This window comes from Pyxicephalus adspersus, chromosome 5, assembly GCF_032062135.1.
Source record: "Pyxicephalus adspersus chromosome 5, UCB_Pads_2.0, whole genome shotgun sequence".
NCBI lineage: Eukaryota > Metazoa > Chordata > Amphibia > Anura > Pyxicephalidae > Pyxicephalus > Pyxicephalus adspersus.
The window spans coordinates 20903089-20917021 of NC_092862.1; the positions used below are offsets into that span (position 1 = coordinate 20903089).

Below are 13933 nucleotides of genomic sequence, written 5' to 3' on the forward strand. Positions count from 1 at the left end.
TTTGTTTTACTGCCCAATAGGTCCTAAAACCAAACAGTTGATGACAGTAAAAGTTTAAACAAAAAATACACTTGTATGACCTGCAACTTATCTAAAGATCATAAAGTCCCTGGAATTCATGTGTGCTGGACCAGCAATGGGCCAACAAGACAAGAGCAGCAAAGAACAATGTACCACTAAGCAGGGTCAGCATATGAGTGAATATGGCTTCCCCACATACCTAATTTCAAGCTATGCATATTTTCTTTTAAAAAAGAAATAGTACCATGTATTGAAAAGCATTAAAAGACTTTCATGGAAAAATGGGTAATGGTATAACGAACGGCACTTACAGGTTACTGAAGTTTATGCAGAAACCTCTAATGCAATCCTGCTACCAGATAGTAGCAGATATACCAGATAGTAGGTAGTACCAGATAGCCTTGTTTCCTTACACTCGGCACACATGCCATGACTATGGTCGGCTCCATCAGTGATCAATAGCAAGAAGCAGAAAGGGACAGCCTAACTTTTTCTTTGCTTGCCTAGAAGGGACAGGATGGCCCAGAACTTGACCGTGATTTGGGGGTTGCTGCATGTCGTATGAACACAAAATTGTTGGCCACATTGAAGGAAATTAGTTGCCCCTCTTGAAACCAATAGCAAACAGTTATTTTATACTAAACTCTAAAATTATAATCACTTTTAAGAATCTAACAGTCTTGACGAGTGTGGACGTTTTAAGTAAAAATAGAAGTAGGAGTCCAGACTTTCCCTTTTAAATTTTTTTTATTGGTGTCCGTGTTTGTTACCCTATTTTCCTGCCTGGTAAAACCATTTTTTAGGTGAAGACGATAAATAAGGCAAATTCCCTCTGAAGGAGCTAAAGAAATTAATAAAAATTGATAAAAGCTGGATTTACACTTTACTGGAGATCACTCGTCCAAGTGACACTTTGGGTGTATAGTATGGCTGATTTTATTTTTTACTACTCAGAGATTAAATCTTTAGGAGCTGATTCCAATGTTGACTCTTTGGCACTTAGAATGAGGAACACATTCTGTTCTTTCTTATTAGGAAAGATTTGGATTTAGATACAGACATGACATGTTTTCAAAGACTTAGTGTCTCGCCCAGTTTTGGCTGCACACTGCTTTTTAAGTGTGTTCATTCAATTGTATTATGAAAGAAGATAAACACTGCCTAACGTTATAATACCATACCTCCTTACCAACTGTTATATAAACACCAGCTGCTTTACCACCCCAAAAGTGGCTTCAATGTTGCATCTCCAAAGTGTATTTATACCTTTTGGGGGGGAAAAAAAATATACCTAAAACCAGTCATGATGCAAACAAATCCACACGTATGCTTATTTACCACTTTTGGGGTGTTTCTTTACTCTTGTTTGTACATATTCTCTTTATCCAAATAGCAGTACCTGTGGACTGTGTAACCAGAAGATGACCCAGGAATGTAAAAATAGTCACCAGTTATTAAAATAGACTTTGGGGTGGTCTGGGCGTGTGTAGGGAGTTGTAATCGGCTGCATTTTGCATTTTAATTGAGCACTGCTAAACCAAACGTGCAAGAGAAAGCAGGTCAAACACAACCTTAGAACTCCTTGCCATGCATCCTGCTGTACCATTTAAGTAAATAAAATGTTAATGACCTGTGTTTGATGCTTTTTTAAATGTACATCAAATTCAGAAATATTTTGGTTTTAGGGTGGGCTACGGTTAGAACCTTGCTCTCCAGTTGAAGATTCATGTCCTGATGACAGTGGGAAATGTCCTGATGACTTTGGGGAATGAGAAAGCAAATACTTTTGAATACTGGAGACGATTTTGTCAGGTTTGATCGGCTGTCATGTCTTCCTTTCCCAGTGGCACCCACTCCCCTAATTTTTTGATGTTTTGGTGGGTTACCAACATCGTGGTGTAACAGGAAGTAATGAAGGAGGAAGCGCCACCAGTGAGGGCCACAAAAACAAAACCTTCTTGGTTGATGTTGAACTTTTACAAAACTAATGTAATGGATTATATTGTAGTTTCTTGGAATTTCACATTGTAAGTGTAAGTAAGTGTAAGTAAAAATGTGATATTTAGATTTTTACTTTTTTTTTTTTTTGGATAGCTAGCAGTCAGAGAGCGTGGGGTTAATAGGGTAACCCAGAGATCACATTTATTATAAATATCGATAAAACTGAAAAAAAATAATAACCATAGATGTTTTTATAAGTACATTTTACTTTAAAAAGCTTTGGTATACATGTGAAGGGCAACTTTTAGTGTACACATTTACACGCTTTTCATAATAAAATTTTATATACGATTAGTGGTTTACATTTATGTCTTGTATTGAATTCGGCAACCTTGTTACCAATTGCTGATATACAATCGGTTACAGGGACAGCTATAAAAAGGGTGCATTTTTTTCAGGTAGTTTTTAAAACTTTTAACACACATTGATAAGATCATATATAATAGGACGATCATATTCACCACTAAAAAAAACCTAAATACTTGCTTGTAATAGTGCATTTTTTGGGTGCATGCTTGATTATGCAGAAATGTATATTCACATATTAGGATGGGATTTGATACACATCTACGTGACCAGCTCAGCAAAGCACAAGAGCTATCGGCATTCACAGAGCTGGCACAGTGACATAATAGGTTCACATTCCAATGCATAGTTAATGCCCTGCTGGATGCTGTGACTGTACCAGCACATCCACTGACCTCATTTCTGGGTACTGTAGCTGGAAAGTTAAGAAATGTGTAATTATGTCTACTTCTTCATATGCTTATAACTTATCATACACTTGGAATTAGAAGCAGTTGCTATAAATGATAGCATTTTATTAGCAGAGAGGATTCAACAGCATGAATCTCAGGAATAATTTTGCCAGGTGCTCTAAAAGTCAACTTCTAAATGAGGGTCCAGTGAGCTCCTAAACAGTTCAGTTGGATAACTTATATTGCAGTCCAGAGGCTGCCGCAGCTTACTGTCCGCTGGAGGCAAGTCAGATCGGTTGAGAAACCCAACCAGTATTGCAAATTCCAATTCGGAATTTGCATTTTTTTAATTAGCTGCTCTATGGGGTTCATTTAGTGATTGGTATTGGGTTAAGGCTCTTAAACAGTAAGCCGTGTTGTCACCAGCCTCTTTTATCTGTGTGCACTGCCCGGCAATCTTTCACTCGGCTGTTTTTGGATGGTTACTGAAGAGTTGGGTCACAAAACAAGGGCTGTCACCTAGCTAAAAATAAATTCTGGGGGTGATACTAGTAAAAATTTGTTAGGTTTTAGGGTTCAAGTAAGCTGTCACCAGCCAACTATTTATACTATATTCCTGGATGTAATAGGAAAGACATCATCTCTGTCAGGTTTTTTATTGATTGTGATGTCATTGTGTAGGGAGGGGTTCCTTATTTCCATTCCCTGTTCTACCAGGACAAGGGATGGGCAAATTGGTCATCACTGGAATAGGAAGGCATAGGACAATTGGAGTAGATATAACCTTTCAGATATCGTTTTTGTCTGTTCTTTGGGCAAAATGTTCCCAGTAGGACAGACTGTGACACCAGAACATTCTGTCAGACCATGTTGTTTTCAGCCTATTGCAATTGTGTACCAAACAGACAACCCATAACAATCCATTCTTCTCTGGACTGATGTGTAATTTGACTTATTGCTACACCTAAAACAGAGCTAAACAGAGGCATGCTTATCACTGCTTTAGAGATGCAGTATTTTCCCCAGAAGCTGGCTGTGACTGTGGCTCAACCTTTTGGTTAACCCACCCATAAAGAACTGGGTAGTTACTGAAAAGTGCTGGGAGGGCCGCCCAGCAAAAGTTTAGCATCTTTGGCTGTCTTTATTTGACTAGACCAGGATGACTTAACTCATTGCACACGGGAGTTAATGCATTACTACACCAAGGTATTGGTGATAAAAGTTTGCATGCCATGAGGATAACAAATTTTAGAGAAGTATAGTAAATCTCCCCTACAATGAAAACATTTTTTTTTTTGTCACAAGATTTTTTAGGTATTGATAGTTAAGAATGGAAATAAAGCCAAATGTGTTTCCTTGTTAACATTAGCAATTTTCTGATTGATGTTCTTGTTGCCTAGAAATGCTTTTTTTAATGTTTTTTTTTGTACTGCGCTGTGCAAATTGTGGGTGTCAATCAGCATCTTCTATGTAGATGACACGTTTCATAACATTTCACAAGTCTTACATGCTAGGTTGTCAGAGGAACAAATTCTTTTTGGTGTTGCTGTTGGCTTACAAGACTTCAAAGATATTGATCTGTACGTTCAGCTTTCTATACATGTTCTACAGAGGAAGGCAGTAATGTAACTCAAAATATTATTTGCACTCATCAGTGAACAAATAGGGAGAATGAAATGGGATATGAGAAGGCAAACCTCAATGTGAAATAGATTTAGTGCTTGATGTGTCATATGATATTGCCCTGTCATTTCCCATCCCTACAACTTAAAGGGTATGAAAAGCACTATAGAGTAACACTTGATAGAGTGATGAAAGAGGAGCCCAAGAAATAGCAGCAAGCACATGGTCCCTGGCGTTAGGGGCTCTGGAAAATGAGTCAGAAGGGTCCCTCTGGAGCCTTCGATTGTATATCAGCCTATGGTAGAATAACAGATTACACATAGCAGTCAGTCCTCGCATAGTGAGAAATGCCAGTAAATTAAGTGGTTGTTGTAAGAAATATATGTCCCCTACAAGCTGTCCTGACATGTTTTTCAGTAATCCACATCGCTAAGTCCTTCAGTAGTTAGCACATAAAAATAATTTTATTAATTGGTGGCTGAAGATTTAAAAGCTTACACCAAAGTAACAGCAAAACTCTTCAGGGACCTAATGCAGAATGTTCAATGAAGCGTTTTGATTTTAAAATAGTATGTTCAATCAGAAATGTTATTATACTACAATAAGGATATATTTTATTCAAAATATTTTATCTTGTCATAGCACCCCTTGCCTGATGTTCAGAGAGATATTCTACTTATGAACTTGTATTGTTCTTGATAACCTTGCCCACTGATCATGCCTATTGGCCATTTATTGCAAGACTATTGGGTATGTTCAGCCCACATATACCCCCAGAGTAATTTTACCTTTCTTTACCAACCTATCAGTTTTGCAATGGGAGCTTAATGAAATACCCTCTACAGCTGGGTATGGAGGCGCATGTGATTCAGTCCATTAGTCAGCCCATTAGTCAGCCCTGGCAAATCTGTTCTGTCACATCGGGTGTCCATATCCTTCTCAAACTATGACATACCAAGATATTTCACTCCACGTGCAAGGTGCGTATGTAATCACAGAGGGACTTTACGGTTTGCAAAAGAAGTTTAAGAATGTTGTTACAATTTAAAAAAAAAGGCACCAAATACTTATCATTTATGGGGCCTAAGCCGTTGGAAAACCAAAGATCTCTGTCTTCCAAAGTCACTGTTCCCTCCCTCTGACCTCATGTTATCATTTTCTCCTCTACTGGGGACAGAAGGAGGAACCAGTGAGTCAGTATATGACAGTTGGTATACCCCTGACAAATTTGTCACCCCTGCAATATGTTAGTTACCCAGCAGATTTTAAGGGAATAGTAAGGATTCATTGCCTTCTTTTACAGGTAACGGAACATTTACAAATAATTTTTGCAACACTTTAGGATTAATCACAGTTTGATTTGGTCTGGCACTCTTCTTTATACCTTGTAGGTACTGGAAGCTGCAGTTACACATTTCTCCAGGGCAGGCCATAACATCTGGTTGTTGGACTATCCATTGTCCTGAGAGTAAAGCCAGAACAGGTCATCTAACTCTGTGGTTGCCAACCTTTTTAGATCTACAGACCACTAAATGCACGGACTCCAGACCACATGTTCGGGGACCCATTTGTCACTCAAAGGGGAAGACTGATCTAACTTACCTGATCACTCATTACAGCCTTATGACTGGAGCAGGCTGCCAGAGCTGAGGGCCTTCCATAGATATTAACTTGTAGTAGCCCAGTTTAGCCAACTATGGCAGCTGCCATCTCATCGACATCTTTAGACAGCTAAATCCCCAAGGACCATGTTTTGGAAGCCTCACGGTTTTAAACTGGATGACTACCGTTCAGATGCAGTTCTATGTAATATTTAACTGGTGAAGTGACATAACTGTTGTAAATATTCCAGAAAACATCACATTGGATTATTTCCATATTTGTGAACATTGTCATTGGCTTGTCCATAAAGACTTGATGCTTTGGGCCTGTTTTAATAAAGCTCTCCAAGGCTGGGGAGAATACCCTTTCATCAGTGAAGCTAGGTGATCAAGCAAACCTGGAATGGATTTCTTCAGTGTCATTTGCTAGCAAATGTTTTGAATCCTGGACCAGATCCATCCCAGGCTTGTTGGATCACCCAACTTCACTGGTGAAAGTGCATTCTCTCCAGCCTTGAAGAGCTTTAATAAATCAGGGCCTTTATGTCTAGCTGAGCATATGTCAAGAAGTCAGGTGTGGTGTGCACAGGTATGTCCTAGCTGAGGTAGCTGTGTACGGCTTAATTTTAGTGTAGAGAAAGCTTGCTTTGCTGTGTACAATATTACTCTCAAGTGCCTTAGAGGTTAACACTATGTTTTGGATTCCCATTGTGCATGATCCCATGGTCCCTTTGTGTTAAATTTTAAAGCCCTTATTAGCTATATCTATTCAGACAGTGCAGAATGTGTCAAAGATGCCTTTAGGCCATTCACTAGAATTCCAGTTCTCAACTTTCTGATTCAAATGAAGGTTCTCATCCAATGCTTTTTGAAATATGGCCTTTGGCGCACAAGCCATATGGTCTCAGGCAACAGCTAGCACCCTACTACAAAAAGTTTTCATTATTTTCAATTTTTCAAGGTCTGCTGTTTTTTGGCTGTCAACCAGGTTGTCTCAAGTGATACATAATAGATAAATCTGATTCAATATTTGTGAAAGTATATATCAGCTTAAGCTGGTTGTTTCCTATATGTATATAGTGCCAACATGTAGTATAGAAAACCACCCCAGTCCTTGTCCTTCAAAGGATCTCACCAGGGTAAGGTACATCGCATACTCAAATACACTAGGCACACTTTTTGAAAAGATGCAAATATGTGTTTGGATTTTTGAATGAAGCCTACCCAAAAATGGGGAGAACAGACAAACATAGTGCTAAAATAATTCCCAGAATCGGATATGGGGCCCAGACTCTGCTTTCAAGCAAGTGTTCTCTGCCACTGTGCTGCCCCTTTTTTTTTTCTTTGCATGGACTTTTCAATAGCTCTATCAAGCACATTGGAACATATTTAGAAGCCGAACACAGGGACTCTGGTTGGTTATTGGCTGGAAACTCCCTTTAGAAACTCTTTGATGTCACAGACAACAGCTGTTTTGGGCTTTACACTGTAATCCCTTCTTTGTCCGTGGAAGCATTTCCAAAAGAGTCACATTCTAAAAACACACTGTGGGCAAAAGGAACTTGTATAACGTGTGTGTGTGTGTTTCTCAACTATGATCTGTGCACTTTACAGACAAAATGCATAAGAACTGTGCAGCCACACACATTGTGATCCAGATGTACGTAACTACGGCTCTGATCATATTGGATTTATTTTTGCCTAAAACTATTTAAGTGATGTTGAAAGTGGTCACAAAAAACAATGGTAGGAAATAGTATTTTAAAGTTGTGCACTTAGATTTTATCCCACTTGCACAGCTGGAGTTACTGTTGCTGTTTAGGTATACAACTGCATAAACTTTATGTATTTTATCCTCTGTATTTCAGACCCTTTGTATGTCTTTTACACGAAGCAATGATATTTCTAGTTAAATCAATATTCATAATAATATTAATGGAGCTATAAACTAATGTAGATAGCAACGTAATATGGGTACTAAATAATTCTATTTCCCAAAAGGACGTAATGCATATTTAAACTCCCTGTAGACACCTAATGGTACAAGAGCTGTAATAAATATTATTTTACAAGCAGATCACTTTTCTCTTTAGCTTGAGCAATGTGCAAATTAATATAGTTAACAAGAACCCTTTTATAAGGACAATATAAGTGGTTCTGTGGGAAAATTTTATTTTAGGAATGAAACAATTAAAGCTACACTCCAATTTAACATGAACCTTCTGATTTAAAGTGACTCAGGGGACCTAGACCGCCTGCAGAGCGGCTCCAATTTCCGCTCTGAAATTTTTTTATACATAAAACCACGCACACAAGGCTTTCTCTGTAGTGTGTATGTAAGTGGAACTATAAGTGGAAGTTCAACTGCAAAACAAAATGCATCAGGCAGGCCATTATTTCAGAAATAGACAGGTGACTCTCTGATTGCTGCACAGCTGTCAAAATTCACTGAGTTGCTTATGTGCAGCTTAGTTCTTGTTGCTAGGAATGCCCGGCAATCATTCACTTTTCTTGTAGATGTTGAGACTGAGTAAACTCCCGCGTGTCTGAGTCATCTTGGTCCAGCCAATTAAGATGGCGGAAGATTGGGATGCGGAAGAAATAAAGGAAAAACATATTGGCACCTTAGATTGGAACAGGTAATATCCCTAAGCTTATGTTCCACTTTAAAGCAAAACAAATCTTCATTTAAAAAACAAAAAACAAATATATATGAATACATTTTAAAAGAATTGTGAGCAGGCAGATCCCTTATTGCAGAAGGGACAGGCAATGTCCCCTCTGCAATAAAATTGTTACCTGGCTGATTGCAACTTTTTAATTACACTCATGTGTCCTAACCTCAACAGTAGAGCCCACATCTTCACCCAGCTTTCTTTCGTCCAGAATGACTTTGAATGAGAATAACTCCTGCACACCTAGCACTGATCTGCGCATGTGCAACTCTGTGTACTTTACAAAAGAGATATCAAACAGAAAAGTCTTTTTACCTGCCTGCTCACATTTTTTTTATTTTTTAAAGTTTAGTTCCACTTTAAGCATATTTTTTAAGTTTGGATAGAGATTAGAAACCTGTTTGTTTTTATTGCAATCCAGAGCCCAATTAGGGAGATTTCTCCTCAGTCAGTCAGGGAAAAATCTGCAACAAGGTCATAAACATAACAAAAAAAATCTATCATAGGCTTTTGCTTTCATCTAATATACTTTAAATGTATTTTATTTATCTTTGTATGTGTTAGTGTTATATCTGTATGTGTTGCTGTTGAAAAGTTTAACTTTCTTCATGTCTGGTAATATGTTGCCAGCCCAGAAGCAAAGGGGAATCTCTCTATGGAACTCACTAAATGGCAAAACAACTTGACTAACCCTTTCCCCACGATCAAAAATTAAATAAAAAATGTTTTCGCTTGGCATACTGCAAGAGTGGAGCTCGCAGAAAAGGCAGCATCATCTGATGTTTAATACAACCGCTGGGTGCTTGGAAGCACAGTGCAGATTGGTATTTCTAACAAGAATAAAAAGAATGGTGACCTGTGTTATAAGATGACGGGGTTACATGATTATCTCATCTGTTCTAATCTGCCAGGCTGAGATTAGATTTCCCATGGGAGTCTGTCATTCCATTTTACATGACTAAACTTGTTGTACAGGGCTTTCGATACCTTATACCAAACACTGCTGCCAATCATTATACCTCTGTTGAAGTTTCCATTTATACAGCGGCTGCAGGTGCTGGCTGAAGAGTCTGTCCATAGATTGGCTTTTACAGATTTAAAGAAATCATGATGACCTCCTGCTGTCAAAGGCCATCTCTCTCTTATATCCTACTTTATACAGTACAGTATATACTATATACATTACCTATAATGGGCAGCCGCATTGGCCAACTGGTAATTGGTGGATTCTATCGCTCAATCACAGGAGCAGGTTTTGTAAGATTTGTATAGCCTTAGCTTCAAATCCCTATTGTTCCTAATTAGAAGGGAATGTCCCTAACTACCTTTAAAAGGGATTGGTCCTGATTAAGGCATTTTCACAAGTTACCAACCTCTGACACTGTCTTCCCACTAGGTTTACTGCTGTATGGTTCTCTATCGTAATTGTACCATTTATTTACAGGTAATACCCTAAACCAACTGTTTATTTTCTAAATGTTCGCATTTTCTGTTTTGTAAAGCCAGTTCAAAAGGAATGTAGTGGTGAAAAATGTACTTGCAGGTTTAACCAACCATTTCTAGCCAATTGATTTTTCATGATCTTCATCAGTGTTTCCAAGCCAGGGTTCCTCTAGAGGTTGCTAAGGGTTCAGTGAGCAATTTGTGCCTCTCAGGTGAGTTAAGTGACACAATCCCCTTTTTGGATTTCTGTAAGGGTGACATTCTTCCCAATGGCCAGTAATATAGAATGCATTCTTGGCACTAAACACCAATCTAATATACTGTGATCTGTGGATATAGTAATTAAAGCAGGGGTTTCCTGGGACTTCAAGGGTCAAAAAACCTGGTCCACATAGATGAGGTCATGACAGGAGGAGGTCTCTGCCTACATATTTTATACTGTTTTCCTCCTTATCATCTTAGAAAGCTTGGTAGTATGGCATAGCATAGCACCATACCCAAGCTGGGTAAAGCTTTTTGTTTTGTATTGAGCCTGAAACCTCATTTAACTGTGTCTAAATTAGGGGAATTACCCTCGCCTCTGGCCCTGTAGACAAAATTGGGAAGTTAATAGTTGGTTAGTTTGATCTAGAATTGGTTTAGGAAAGCTTTTCCATAGGGTCTGATACCTTTCTGATGGAGGATGGATGGAATAATCTCTGGATCTAGAGATCTGGGCAGTGATGTGTCTTAGTACAAGTGCAGATAACATATCACCATCACAGAACTAGTTTTTGCTTCTTTAGACCCATATAGATGCTAGATAAAGGTCGTTTAAAACTAATGACTTCTATTTCATCACCAGATAATCTTCATTTCAAAACTCGTCAATGATGTACATGATAAGCCACAGTGATTGCACCCTGACGTTCTCCAAGTGTATTTACAGATATATATATACTAGACCTTGACCAGTTATGTACAGAAAGATTCATATGGACCCAGTAGTCAATTGGCATATCTATGATGTCCTCATCATGTCATCTGTAATCAGTATAGATGTCTGCTGTGTCAATGCTGACTTGCGTAATTGTAGAGTATACCTTGCCGATAAACCTCACCTTGTATGCTGGTAAAAAGAATGCAAAAAATATGTTTTGGTCAGTTTTGCAAAAATGCCAAAACTTCTGTTGTGGGATGTGGTCCTTAAAATAAGCGTGAAACAATCCTGATTTCTCTCATCTGCTCTAAACAGATATCTACTATTGACATTTACATCGACTGGATCCTCAGCTTTGTTGGTACAGTTTTGCAGGAATCAGAAAGTGAAAGAAGTTTCTCCACTTGAACAAAGTAAAAAGGCTTAAAACCCATCCCTACTCTCCCAAAAAAAAGATTGGCACCCTTCTTGGCATTCGTCATGTTTGCAATGTAGAAAGGGTTCTGGAAAAGCTGTCCTATGTGTTCACACTAGGGAGGATATTGTTTCTTTTGTGTATACAAACCACACTAATAGTCAAGCTGTACTGAACCGAAGTTGATTACATTTTGTATGTGTGAATGCTGTAAACTATATTCTGCTGGTTTCCCTTAGAAAGATGTTCTATTGCAGCCAGTGACTCATCCTACTTGAATATTTATACAACTGAAAATCAGAGGATCCTCTCCACGTCACACATGAGCCTAAAAAATACACTTGGCTGATGCCAAAATATAATCTTACTGCTTCTCTTCCCTTATCATATAGCTTCAGTGTACCAGTTGCTGTGCCTTAAATGGAGAAACATATTCCATGTAAATGGTTTTAGTTTTAATCTTTCCAAGATGGTGATTAATATTTTAATTTTTAAGGTAACTTTTACTATTTTGCATTCCAACAGAGCCATTGTCATGTACCAACATTTCTCAGAACAGACAAATGCATTGGCACCAAATAACATATTGAGACAGATATACTAAAGGAATTCCATCTGTTTACTTACCAAGGTTAATTATACCCTTACAAAGAGTATTTCATATAGCTTATTTGGTAAAAATTCACTTTGCCAAGAATATCCATTCACATGCAAAGGAGAGCATTAGTTTATCTTGGCCAGTCACTACTTTTCCCTGATAATAAATATTGGGGGATGGAAATGTGCATGTTAAACTTTATAAGTTTTACAAAAGTTTGTTAGGTTGTCAGATTTTAGGACTACCATGTTGCAGTGTTCTCCCCAGCACCTTTGCAGTCTATCCCCAGCTGGGCGCACTACCCGGCACTTATCCGTAATCAACCAAAAACAGCCAGGTAGTTACTGAAAAGTTGGGTCACAATAAAGGGCCTGCCACCCACCCACAATTTCTTCCCACCCAGCTTAAAAAAATTCTAGGTTGAACACTAATGTTGCATTTACAGGAATATCTACAACATCAAATTTGTTAATGCACAAAAGTTACCATTTATGGCAGCTGCACAATTAAAGACACAATCTAGGTACTTACACAAGTTGTATTAAAAATACAATATGATTTGTTAAAGATAACCACGAGCCCCTTTCATGTATAGTTGGATAAAGCTGTGTTTTTGTATCTGTCTGGATTTCAGATGTCATATATAGACTTGATTGACTTCAGTTGGTGATTAACACACAAAACACACATTTTGGATACCAGTGTAAAGTAACTGAGATGCCTGCCAAAATCTGCTTTTATTTTCAGCTTTCTCAGCAAAGCAAATAGTGATAGTCTGGATAGGAATGCCGGCAATCCTGCTGTCAGCTGAACACCGGTGGCATCCCAGGCTATCCCTCTAATAGAAAATATTGGGTTACAACTTGACCCTAAAGTAGAACTCCAGTGCACATCAGAAATGTATACATGTGATCTGTTCACCCTGTTTTATTTCTGTTCAGTTAGTGTTAGGAATCACCACTGACCTCTTTTATACTGCATTGCAAAGAAGGTGATACCCCTTCTGGCCCAGCTTTGACATTTTCCAAGTCATCTAGCTGCTTTGATCCTGCTTTGTGGACAATGAATCCTTATCATTGTGCTGCTAGATAATTAATAATCAGGTTCAAATTCTTCAATCAGATCCTTAGGCAGTTAAATCGGATAATTTGTACTTTTTTTTTTTTTTTTATTGTGTTTCCCGTGGAGCTTCCAGTTGACCCATAATTGACTGTCATCGTATAACTGCCAGTACCCCAATCATGGAGTCCTAGCATGATTTGAAGTTCTTGTAAAACTCAATATTAACTTAGAAAAGTCAAAACCTATTGTGAAACAATCTTCATTCTACTTTCCTAAGTTCTCCTTAGTACCTTGAAAAATGTATGTTGACTATAATGATCGTATATATTGACTTTCTTTATTTCTATAGTCAGGACTATAGGACTGAGACTAATTTCAGGGGGAGATTGACAGCCATGTGGTTACCCACTGCCAAGAACCTAATTTCAACTATTGCACTGAAGAGTAGTGAGGAGGTACTGACATGCGTTTATGAGCATTTGCTGAAAGCTCTAATAAGTGTTTGCAGTGCAGTTGGGATTCTCTTGCCAAATGTTGCAAAGGATCATGGGCCATCTGCTGTCTTTCAGAACTCTGTTACCTGCTTGCTAATTTGGTTGGAAAGCATTTTCATTCAAGTCTATGGAAAACAGTTCAGAGGCCAACCGGCCTGAAATGCTGTATGAAGTTTCTCAAAAAAGCCTATGCAACCACACTGCCTAAAAAGAGATCAGCTAAATGGGAGGTAGGGGATGAGGAAGAAGATTCTAATATGAGTGATAAGTCAACGGTAGGGAAATGGTGATGTGGACTAGTTGGTTTGAAAAGTATCCATGCAGTATACACTGGAAGGGGAAACTAGTTGCAAGACTGCAAAGTAAAGGGCTAGAATGTGTTT

At 38.3% G+C, this 13933-nt stretch overlaps 1 protein-coding gene across 3 annotated transcripts in view; it reads left to right on the top strand.

The window, feature by feature from the left end:
- NCALD (neurocalcin delta) overlaps positions 1–13933 on the top strand; it is a 64518-nt gene that overhangs the window by 34652 nt on the left and 15933 nt on the right. The gene's annotated exons all lie outside the window — the stretch shown is intronic.